Raw genomic sequence first — 12123 nt, 5'->3', positions numbered from 1 at the left:
ATTGTTCTCTAGGTAAGTTATGGTGATGCTAACCACTGGAACCTACAAAGCTGAAATGTCATTGGCTCAACAGAAAGTTTACTTACTTCTCATGTAAAAGTCCCAGATAGGTTTTCCTGGTCGGTGACTAGCTCTTCTCCAAGCAGTGATTCACACAAGCAGTGGTTCTTTTCTTCTTGTGGTGCTTTCGTTTTCAACTCCTAGCTCTCACGATCACCATGCTCACCTGCATCAATGCAGAGGTCACAGAGCAAGGAGGAAGTGCAGAAAGTCTTCACAAGTCAGGGCCACCATCACATGTCACTTCCACCCACTTCCTGCTGATCAGAGTTCAGTCAACACAACTTGCCTCGCCACAGGAGGTGGGATGGTTCAGCTATGTGCTAGCAAAGAAAAGTAGTACAGCAGGCTCTGTCACAAAATCCATTTCTTGAATGCTTACAGTATGCCAAGCACTGTGGTATCCATGCTTTATACGGAGCTTAAGTCATTTGTAGGGTTCACATCTAATGTGACAAGGGCAGAAGAGAGATCGAGACCAAGCCATGCGATTTCAGAGTGTATACCCTTCCCCACCATGCGGCCTGCCACACACTGCACCCTCCTGTCAGGCACCCCTCAGAGGCCAGGCAGGATGCTGCTCTGAGCACAGTGTACCGGCTCACTCCAGCAATGGGTTGAGGGTGTGGACACAGCCCCTATAGTGGGTATTTGGTGGATGAGGGGGTACCTGTGTCTTATGCTAGGTTTTATTCAAATTGGTACGGATATGTTGTATGAGACATGATTTAGAAAGAACTACTGAAGAGAAAGAGAAGTCTCTCTTTAAAGACCTCGAGTGTAAGGCAACATCCCAGCCTTGTTTGGTGTCTTTGTCTATAGTCAGATTAGGAACTTCCTTTTCTATTTTATGCTTCATGTTGGGAATAAATTCTTGTTCCTTTTTCAGTGAAGACTGAGAACAGCTGCTCCTTTTCCAACTTATCAGACATGATAGAGGAATCACTTTTGTTCAATTTCCTCCTTTTATCCCTCTCCAGGCTAAAGCTATTTCAGTTCTTCATCTCACCTCTCCTTGCAGGGCCTCTAGTCTAGAGCTAACAACATTTGAAAACAGTCTTGGAGCCCGTCTTCCACTTTGCTCGGGGACCCAGGACTGAACCCAGAGCAGTGACCTAGAGCACCGAGGGTGGATCTGTAGAGACTGCTTCTAATTGTGTGACCTTGAGCCCTCCACTGAAACTTTGTGAACCTGCATGTCCTTATCTGAAAGAGAAATGAATAGGATAATTTATTTCTAAATTTCTTCAACTCTAAATTTTCTTATGAATCCTAGTAATTCTATTCCAAATTTTTAATCTTGAGTTAAAGCATACCAACCCCAAAAAAGAAAACGTATCTTTGTGAAAGCCAAGTTCTAAAGGGTCATTAATCCCTTGGTTTGCACTTTTTGGACACCAGAATCTTGACTCTAATCATCAAGCAAGATCAGACATCTCCATGTGATCACTCAGTGTGTGTGTGTTTAACTCAGAACTTTTTTAATGAAAAGGGCAACATGGTCACATGATTCGAAAGTCCAATATATTAAAAGGTGTAGATTGAGAAGCCTGACTTCCACTCATTTTCCCTCCACCCTGTTCTCTCCCACCTCATTACCTTCTCTGTAATAGTAACTACTTCTATTTGCTTCTTGTATATTTTTCCAGTGTTTATGTAAATATGATTAAATATGTTCTTGCCCTCCTCCAATTCCTATTACATTGTCTGCAAATTTCCTTTTTTAAAATTTATTTTCATTTTTTTATTGAGATATAATTGACATGGACCATTATATTAGTGTCAGGTGTACAGCATAATCATTCAATATTTATGTATATTGTAAGATGATCACCACAGTAAGTCTAGTTAACATCCATCATCTCATAGAATTATAACTTTTTTCTTGTAATGAGAATTATTTTAAGATAATATACTCTTTTAGCAACTTCCACATATACAATACTAGATTAGTAACAACATTACACCCCCAGGACATGAGATATTCATCTTATAACTGAAAGCTTCTGCCTCTTGACTCCTCTCACCCTGTCACCCTTTCACCACCTCTCTGCTTTCCTTTTTCACTAAAATCTCTGATACCTTTCCACTTTTCTCTTTAGGTCATGTCCTCATTTTTTCATAGCTGAATAATATTCCACTGTGTAGAAGCATCATAATTTAGTCAAAGCCTCTCCTGCAGACAGATACTTGGGTTGTTTCCAATCTTTGGTTATTACAAACAATGCTGAAATAAATAACTTTGTAAATTTATGTCACTTTGTATGTGTACAATTCTTTCTGTAGGATAAATTCCCAGAAGTAGAATTGGTAGGTCAAATGCACCTTGACATTTGACTAGATATTGCCAAATTGTCCTCCATGGGATAGCATCATTCTTATATTTCTACCAGTGGTGTATGAGCACCCTGTTTTGTTTGGATTTTATTTTCTTTTATTAAGAATGAGGAAATTGGGGCTCTTTGAAGGCAGCAAAAGGATTTGCTAAGAATGACTGAGTCACACCACAGTAGGAACTATATTTGATTTACTACTTGTGCACTGAACAGGAGATTCTCAAGCTGGCTGCACATGGGAATCACCTAAGGAGCTCATCACAAATGCAGGAGCCTGGGTCTCACTCCAGACCAAGGAGAGCAGAACCTCTAGGGACACAGCTTCAGCTCCTTATTTCTTAAAATAAAGAGATAGTTCTCTGGGTTGTGTATCTGTCTTTTCCCAGTTGTGGCATCTGGGAATAGCTCTCATATTCTCCTTTTCCTTAGCCTTAGAGGGGTATTGTAAGTCTTTTCATAGCAAGCATTGCTTCCTGTTAGGGAATGTAGCTGCAAATAGACTTCCCATCGTGTGGCATGTCACAGTGAGCCCCACGCAGAATCTTGAAGCACCTGCCCTGGAGGACTGGCCACTCAGCCTTCCTGCCCAGCACCTGCATGTTCCCCCAACCTGTAGAGCAACAGGATTCTAAGGCTGGCTTATGTTCACTGCTATGCTTCTGTCCTCCTAGAACATTTCCAGCTCTGCTAGTGTAGAACTGCTATGGATTTTCAGGGACTAACGTATATTCCAAATGCAAGTAATCTATATTGATTGTATGATTATATTAATATAAACAGGTATTTATATATATCATGGAAATAACATTGTGAAACTCTATGCTGTACCAATTTCAAAACCATCTCCTATAACTGAGAAATACAGCTTAGGAAATTAGCAAAGTGGCAAAATCTTGGCTACATCTCTGATATGTCTTTCAAAAACTATTATGGCTGAAGGGGCTAAGATTCTTTTCTTCAAGTGCCAAGGAAATTTTAAGATATGGTTCAAGTGGTACACAGGCTGTAAGTGGTAAATATTTCTGCCCTTCTCCTTCATGTCTTAGAGAAAAAGTGATTCACTTCTTTCTCCTTCAAGCTGGGGAAGAGAGTTGGCCTCGGTGAGGGAGATTTCCGTGGGGTGGTAAGAAAGAAAAGGGGAGAGCTGTGTCTTTCAGGCAAGAGGTAGCTGTCCTTTGGGTCAGAGGTAACTGCCTCCTGCAGCCTCAGAGCTGCCCAGGAGCCTGCAGTGATTCTCTGAATCAGCTACAGAATTGCCTGGAGGGAGTATGGAGGTGGAAGCCCAATGACCTTGACAAGATCCTGTTCTTGCCCCAGGAGCTTACAGAGGATACTCGCAACTGTACGGACCTGATTCCATCCGACTTCAGCCACTCAGATAAAGTGTTCTTTGATGGCAAGGAGTAGCATTAATATGCCCACTGGGTAGCACCCTCTGAAGGGAATCTGGGTCAAGTAAACCAGGAAGAGTGGCATTTATCAAATGAACTTGGGGAGTAAATGAGAAATGTGTTTGCAAATAACTGGTCAGATTACAGTGTTTTTCTAATGAATTAATGATATCAAAGTTTTGTTTCTAAGCACTTCTACAGGTTGGAAAGGTAACATTAAGAGTTTGAAAATGCTTTTGCCCTCCTAGAACATTTCCAGCTCTGCTAGTGTAGAACTGCTATGTGTAGAACAGTCACTTTTTTTTTTTTTTTTTGAGAGGGCATCTCTCATATTTATTGATCAAATGGTTGTTAACAACAATAAAATTCAGTATAGGGTGGTCAACGCTCAATGTACAATCATTAATCCATCTCAAGCCTAATTCTCACCAGTCTCCAATCTTCTGAAGCATAACGAACAAGTTCTTACATGGTGAACGAACTCTTACATACTGAATAAATTCTTACATGGTGAACAGTACAAGGGCAGTCATCACAGAAACTTTCAGTTTTGATCATGCAATATAACCTATAAACAATCAGGTCAAATATGAATATTCGTTTGATTTTTGTACTTGATTTATATGTTGATCCCACATTTCTCCTATTATTATTATTATTTTTATTTTTATTTTTATTTTTATTCTTTTTTGAGAGGGCATCTCTCATATTTATTGATCAAATGGTTGTTAACAACAATAAAATTCAGTATAGGGGGGTCAACGCTCAATGTACAATCATTAATCCATCTCAAGCCTAATTCTCGTCAGTCTCCAATCTTCTGAAGCATAACGAACAAGTTCTTACATGGTGAACGAATTCTTACATAGTGAATAAATTCTTACATGGTGAACAGTACAAGGGCATTCATCACAGAAACTTTCAGTTTTGATCACGCATTATGACCTATAAACAATCAGGTCAAATATGAATATTCATTTGATTTTTGTACTTGATTTACATGTTGATCCCACACTTCTCCTATTATTATTATTATTTTTATTTTTAATAAAATGCTGAAGTGGTAGGTAGATGCAAGATAAAGGTAGAAAACATAGTTTAGTGCTGTAAGAAGGCAAATGTAGATGATCAGATGATCAGGTGTGTGCCTATGGACTAAGTATTAATCCAGGCTAGACAAGGGCAGCAAGACATCCACGGATGCAGAAGATTTCTCTCAAAGCAGGGGGGGTGAGGTTCTGAGCCTCACCTCTGTTGATCCCCAAATTCTCACCTGATGGCCCCCCTGCGACTGTGCCTGTCTTAGGTTGTTCCTCCCTTGAGGAATCTTACCCGTCTCTGGCTAACCAGTCATCTTCCGGGGCCATACAGGGAAATGTAAAGTTGGTAAGTGAGAGAGAAGCCATATTGTTTGCAAAGGTTAGCTTTTTACTTCTTTGCAGATTTATGCCCTGTGGCTTCTATGCCCAGCACTTGTCTCGAGGTATCTTTACCACCTGGAGGAATTATGATACTCGGTAAATTCGATATGAGGCACGAATTCTATTTAAGGGTTGTAATTAGGAAGGAAGAAGAAAAGCTATAGATGTAGCATATGAAGGAAACTTGGGAGGATTGATTATTTCTTTGACATATCTTCTTGTATAGTACCTTAAGTATGTATAGGTTTTAAACTACTAACTAATTTGCACACACATATTAACATAATAGGAATACGGTGACATAAACAAAGCAAATCTATAATTACCATCCATCTCCAGTGAAGCCAAGAAAACCATTTAGGCACCCTAGGCATTTGTGAAAATTTATCTATGATATGACGGATATTGTCCAACTGTACTTGAACCATCAGACAAATTAAAGCAGCCCATTTCTGGGATCTGTTCACATCCCATATGTTCTTTTAACCATAGATAGTCTATAGTCATAAGATTTTGGAGTGCTACAACTTGCACCCCTCCCAACTCCTGGTTGAGTTCCAACAGTACAGATCCGGTCAAATTCGTTGTCTCACTGTATGCACATGCCAGCCTAGACATCTCCCTCCTCATTCTTATGGCAAGTCCAGGAGACGGCGGGCTGGATGCAGCCACAACCGCAGCATCGTCCGGATCCCTGTGGAGGCTTTTTGATGATCATCCCCCGGCACAAGTCCTCCAGAGAGTGCTGATGCCGGAAGCTCCTCCTCATATCGTATCTTAGTTCATTTTCTGGGTATCCAAGCTAGGCCTTGATCTTCTGCGTAGAAACAAACAGACCCTTTGCCCACACTTTGACATGCCCTCTATACCACTGTGCAGAACTCATTGGAGGTCAGCACACAGTAACTGCTTTTTTTTTTTTAATTAAGAGAAAGGAATATTATCAGAAAAGAGTACCTCCATAGCTGATCATCTGACACCCTTTAAGTGATCAACATTAAGGATATTTAAAGCATGCGTTGATCTTTGATTTACCAATAGTTTTATCCTGTCAAGGAGTAATCCCCCTTTTCTTTCTTTCTTTCTTTTTTTTTTTAATTTTTAATCTACACTTACATGAAGAATACTATGTTTACTATATATCAGGTCCCCCCTAACAACCACATTACGGTTACTGTCCATCAGCTTAGCAAAATGTTATAGAGTCACTACTTGTCCTCTCTGTGTTGTGCAGCCCACCCTCCCCTTGCTCCCTCCCCCCCATGCATGCTAATCTTAATACCCCCCTTCTTCTTCCCCCCCTTATCCCTCCCTGCCCACCCATCCTCCCCAGTTCCTTTCCCTTTGGTACCTGTTAGTCCATTTTTGGTTTCTGTAATTCTGCTGCTGTTTTGTTCCTTCAGTTTTTCCTTTGTTCCTATACTCCTCAGATGAGTGAAATCATTTGGTATTTCTCTTTCTCCGCTTGGCTTATTTCACTGAGCATAATACCCTGCAGCTCCATCCATGTTGCTGCAAATGGTTGGATTTTTCCACTTCTTATGGCTGAGTAGTATTCCATTGTATATATGTACCACATCTTCTTTATCCATTCATCTACCGATGGACATTTAGGTAGCTACCAATTCTTGGCTATTGTAAATAGTGCTGCGATAAACATAGGAGTGCATCTGTCTTTCTCAAACTTGATTGCTGCGTTCTTAGGGTAAATTCCTAGGAGTGGAATTCCTGGGTCAAATGGTAGGTCTGTTTTGAGCATTTTGATGCACCTCCATACTGCTTTCCACAATGGTTGAACTAATTTACATTCCCACCAGCAGTGTAGGAGGGTTCCCCTTTCTCCACAGCCTCACCAACATTTGTTGTTGTTTGTCTTTTGGATGGCAGCTATCCTTACTGGTGTGAGGTGATACCTCATTGTAGTTTTAATTTGCATTTCTCTGATAATTAGCGATGTGGAGCATCTTTTCATGTGTCTCTTGACCATCTGTATTTCTTTTTTGGAGAACTGTCTGTTCAGTTCCTCTGCCCATTTTTTAATTGGGTTATTTGTTTTTTGTTTGTTGAGGCGTGTGAGCTCTTTATATATTCTGGACGTCAAGCCTTTATCGGATCTGTCATTTTCAAATATATTCTCCCATACTGTAGGGTTCCTTTTTGTTCTAGTGATGGTGTCTTTCGCTGTACAGAAGCTTTTCAGCTTAATGTAGTCCCACTTGCTCATTTTTGCTGTTGTTTTCCTTGCCCGGGGAGATATGTTCAAGAAGAGATCACTCATGTTTATGTCTAAGAGGTTTTTGCCTATGTTTTTTTCCAAGAGTTTAATGGTTTCATGACTTACATTTAGGTCTTTGATCCATTTTGAGTTTACCTTTGTATATGGGGTTAGACAATGGTCCAGTTTCATTCTCCTACATGTAGCTGTCCAGTTTTGCCAGCACCATCTGTTGAAGAGACTGTCATTTTGCCATTGTATGTCCATGGCTCCTTTATCAAATATTAATTGACCATATATGTTTGGGTTAATTTCTGGGGTCTCTAATCTGTTCCACTGGTCTGTGGCTCTGTTCTTGTGCCAGTACCAAATTGTCTTGATTACTATGGCTTTGTAGAAGAGCTTGAAGTTGGGGAGTGAGATCCCCCCTACTTTATTCTTCTTTTTCAGGATTGCTTTGGCTATTCGGGGTCTTTGGTGTTTCCATATGAATTTTTGAATTATTTGTTCCAATTCATTGAAGAATGTTGCTGGTAATTTGAGGGGGATTGCATCAAATCTGTATATTGCTTTGGGCAGGATGGCCATTTTGACGATATTAATTCTTCCTAGCCATGAGCATGGGATGAGTTTCCATTTATTAGTGTCCCCTTTAATTTCTCTTAAGAGTGACTTGTAGTTTTCAGAGTATAAGTCTTTCACTTCTTTGGTTAGGTTTATTCCTAGGTATTTTATTCTTTTTGATGCAATGGTGAATGGAATTGTTTTCCTGATTTCTCTTTCTATTGATTCGTTGTTAGTGTATAGGAAAGCTACAGATTTCTGTGTGTTAATTTTGTATCCTGCAACTTTGCTGTATTCCGATATCAGTTCTAGTAGTTTTGGAGTGGAGTCTTTAGGGTTTTTTATGTACAGTATCATATCATCTGCAAATAGTGACAGTTTAACTTCTTCTTTACCAATCTGGATTCCTTGTATTTCTTTGTTTTGTCTGATTGCCGTGGCTAGGACCTCCAGTACTATGTTAAATAACAGTGGGGAGAGTGGGCATCCCTGTCTGGTTCCCGATCTCAGTGGAAATGCTTTCAGCTTCTCGCTGTTCAGTATAATGCTGGCTGTGGGTTTATCATATATGGCCTTTATTATGTTGAGGTACTTGCCCTCTATTCCCATTTTGCTGAGAGTTTTTATCATGAATGGATGTTGAATTTTGTCAAATGCTTTTTCAGCATCTATGGAGATGATCATGTGGTTTTTGTCTTTCTTTTTGTTGATGTGGTGGATGATGTTGATGGATTTTCGAATGTTGTACCATCCTTGCATCCCTGGGATAAACCCCACTTGGTCATGGTGTATAATCCTTTTGATATACTGTTGAATTCTGTTTGCTAATATTTTATTTTTGCATCTACATTCATCAGGGATATTGGTCTGTAATTTTCTTTTTTGGTGGGGTCTTTTCCTGGTTTTGGTATTAGGGTGATGTTGGCTTCATAGAATGAGTTTGGGAGTATTCCCTCTTCTTCTATTTTGTGGAACACTTTAAGGAGAATGGGTATTATGTCTTCTCTGTGTGTCTGATAAAATTCCGAGGTAAATCCGTCCGGCCCCGGGGTTTTGTTCTTGGGTAGTTTTTTGATTACTGTTTCAATTTCTTTGCTTGTAATTGGTTTGTTTAACTTTTGTGTTTCTTCCTTGGTCAGTCTTGGGAGGTTGTATTTTTCTAGGAAGTTGTCCATTTCTTCTAGGTTTTCCAGCTTGTTGGCATATAGGTTTTCATAGTAGTCTTTAATAATTCTTTGTATTTCTGTGGAGTCTGTCGTGATTTTTCCATTCTCATTTCTGATTATGTTGATTTGTGTTGACTCTCTTTTTCTCTTAATAAGTTGGGCTAGAGGCTTATCTATTTTGTTTATTTTCTCAAAGATCCAGCTCTTGGTTTTGTTGATTTTTGCTATTGTTTTATTCTTCTCAATTTTGTTTATTTCTTCTCTGATCTTTATTATGTCCCTCCTTCTGCTGACTTTAGGCCTCATTTGTTCTTCTTTTTCCAGTTTTAATAATTGTGATGTTAGACTATTCATTTGGGATTGTTCTTCCTTCTTCAAGTGTGCCTGGATTGCTATATACTTTCCTCTTAAGACTGCTTTCGCTGCATCCCACAGAAGTTGGGGCTTAGTGTTGTTGTTGTCATTTGTTTCTATATATTCCTTGATCTCTATTTTGATTTGTTCATTGATCCATTGATTATCTGGTAGCATGTTGTTAAGCCTCCATGTGTTTGTGAGCCTTTTTGTTTCCTTTGTAGAATTTATTTCTACTTTCATACCTTTGTGGTCTGAGAAATTGGTTGGTAGAATTTCAATATTTTGGAATTTACTGAGGCTCTTTTTGTGAGCTAGTATGTGGTCTATTCTGGAGAATGTTCCATGTGCACTTGAGAAGAATGTATATCCTGTTGCTTTTGGATGTAGAGTTCTATAGATGTCTATTAGGTCCATCTGTTCTAGTGTGTTGTTCAGTGCCTGTGTGTCTTTACTTATTGTCTGCCCGGTGGATCTATCCTTTGGGGTGAGTGGTGTGTTGAAGTCTCCTACAATGAATGCATTGCAGTCTATTTCCCTCTTTAGTTCTGTTAGTATTTGCTTCACATATGCTGGTGCTCCTGTATTGGGTGCATATATATTTAGAATGGTTATATCCTCTTGTTGGACTGAGCCCTTTATCATTATGTAGTGGCCTTCTTTATCTCTTGTTACTTTCTTTGTTTTGAAGTCTATTTTGTCTGATATTAGTACTGCAACCCCTGCTTTCTTCTCACTGTTGTTTGCCTGAAATATGTTTTTCCATCCCTTGACTTTTAGTCTATGCTTATCTTTGGGTTTAAGGTGAGTTTCTTGTAAGCAGCATATAGATGGGTCTTGCTTTTTTATCCATTCTATTACTCTATGTCTTTTGATTGGTGCATTAAGTCCATTTACATTTAGGGTGACTATTGAGAGATATGTACTTATTGCCATTGCAGGCTTTAGATTCGTGGTTACCAAAGGTTCAAGGTTAGCTTCTTTAGTATCTTACTGCCTAACTTAGCTCGCTTATTGAGCTGTTATATACACTGTCTGGAGATTCTTTTCTTCTCTCCCTTCTTATTCCTCCTCCTCCATTCTTCATATGTTGTGTGTTTTGTTCTGTGCTCTTTTTAGGGGTGCTCCCATCTAGAGCAGTCCCTGTAGGATGCCCTGTAGAGGTGGTTTGTGGGAAGCAAATTCCCTCAGCTTTTGCTTGTCTGGGAATTGTTTGATCCCACCATCATATTTAAATGATAGTCGTGCTGGATACAGTATCCTTGGTTCAAGGCCCTTCTGTTTCATTGCATTAAGTATATCATGCCATTCTCTTCTGGCCTGTAGGGTTTCTGTTGAGAAGTCTGATGTTAGCCTGATTGGTTTTCCTTTATAGGTGACCTTTTTCTCTCTAGCTGCCTTTAAAACTCTTTCCTTGTCCTTGATCCTTGCCATTTTAATTACTATGTGTCTTGGTGTTGTCCTCCTTGGATCCTTTCTGTTGGGGGTTCTGTGTAATTCCATGGTCTGTTCGATTATTTCCTCCCCCAGTTTGGGGAAGTTTTCAGCAATTATTTCTTCAAAGACACTTTCTATCCCTTTTCCTGTTTCTTCCTCTTCTGGTATCCCTATAATACGAATGTTATTCCTTTTGTATTGGTCACATATTTCTCTTAGTGTTGTTTCATTCCTGGAGATCCTTTTATCTCTATGTCAGCTTCTATACGTAGAACAGTCACTTTTACTATCTTCAGGGTCACAGACAATAGTCTTGCAAGAATAGTGACAACTTCATTCCCATGAAGGGAACCGTTCCCTCTCCTTCCTCTGACTCTCACCCAGAAAGTATTGTCCTTTTTCACAGATGGCACTAAGGTAAGTCAAATAAATGTGTAGAGAGGCTTAGCGAGTCAGTGGCAGGGACACTGGCTGTACTGCCCTTGTATGAAGAGCCGTGGATGACCTAGGGTGTGCCTCCCCACAGCAGAGCCCTGACCTTGGGGTTCTCTGCAGGGCTAGTTTCCATACAACCAAACACGGCTGTGAATGAAGACCACAAATTTCAGCTGGCTGTGTACCGTGAATTCAGAAATTTCTTAAGAAGAGGAAATAAGGGAGGTTGTATCTGGGAGTCATATGAAAAAAGGGGAAATTTGAAATCAGCGTTTTTGAAGCAATGGGGCACAATTTTCTTTCCACCACAAAAGTCCCCCAAAAGGTGCTGTGAAAGAAATCCCCAGTGGATCTCACCACACAGACAGACTTCCTTTCTTTCTGAGGGTTCCTTGGGGAAAACATTAGACACACTAATTGGACAGCATCACAAATAGAAAATAGTTCTATTAGCTGGATTTTAAAAGTTTCACCTGCATGTTTGAGCACCCACAATGCCCAGACCAAACGCTTGTCTGGTTTTCTTTTGGTAGCATCTAGGAAATTGAGGGTTTTCTCTTTTTGGCCTCTCCTTGACCTCCCTTTTCTCCCCAGTGCTACTTACAGGGGTGGCCAGCCTTTCATTCCGAGTCATTACTTAGCAGTACCAGACACTGCTTTTTCCCACAGTGTCTCCCCTGCTCTGTGATTATCAGACACAAAGGCAAGCGACATTTCTCAGAAAAGCACTGGAAAATTAGAATC

Source organism: Manis javanica, chromosome 9 (assembly GCF_040802235.1).
Source record: "Manis javanica isolate MJ-LG chromosome 9, MJ_LKY, whole genome shotgun sequence".
Lineage (NCBI taxonomy): Eukaryota > Metazoa > Chordata > Mammalia > Pholidota > Manidae > Manis > Manis javanica.
Note: the sequence above shows the minus strand (reverse complement) of the source record.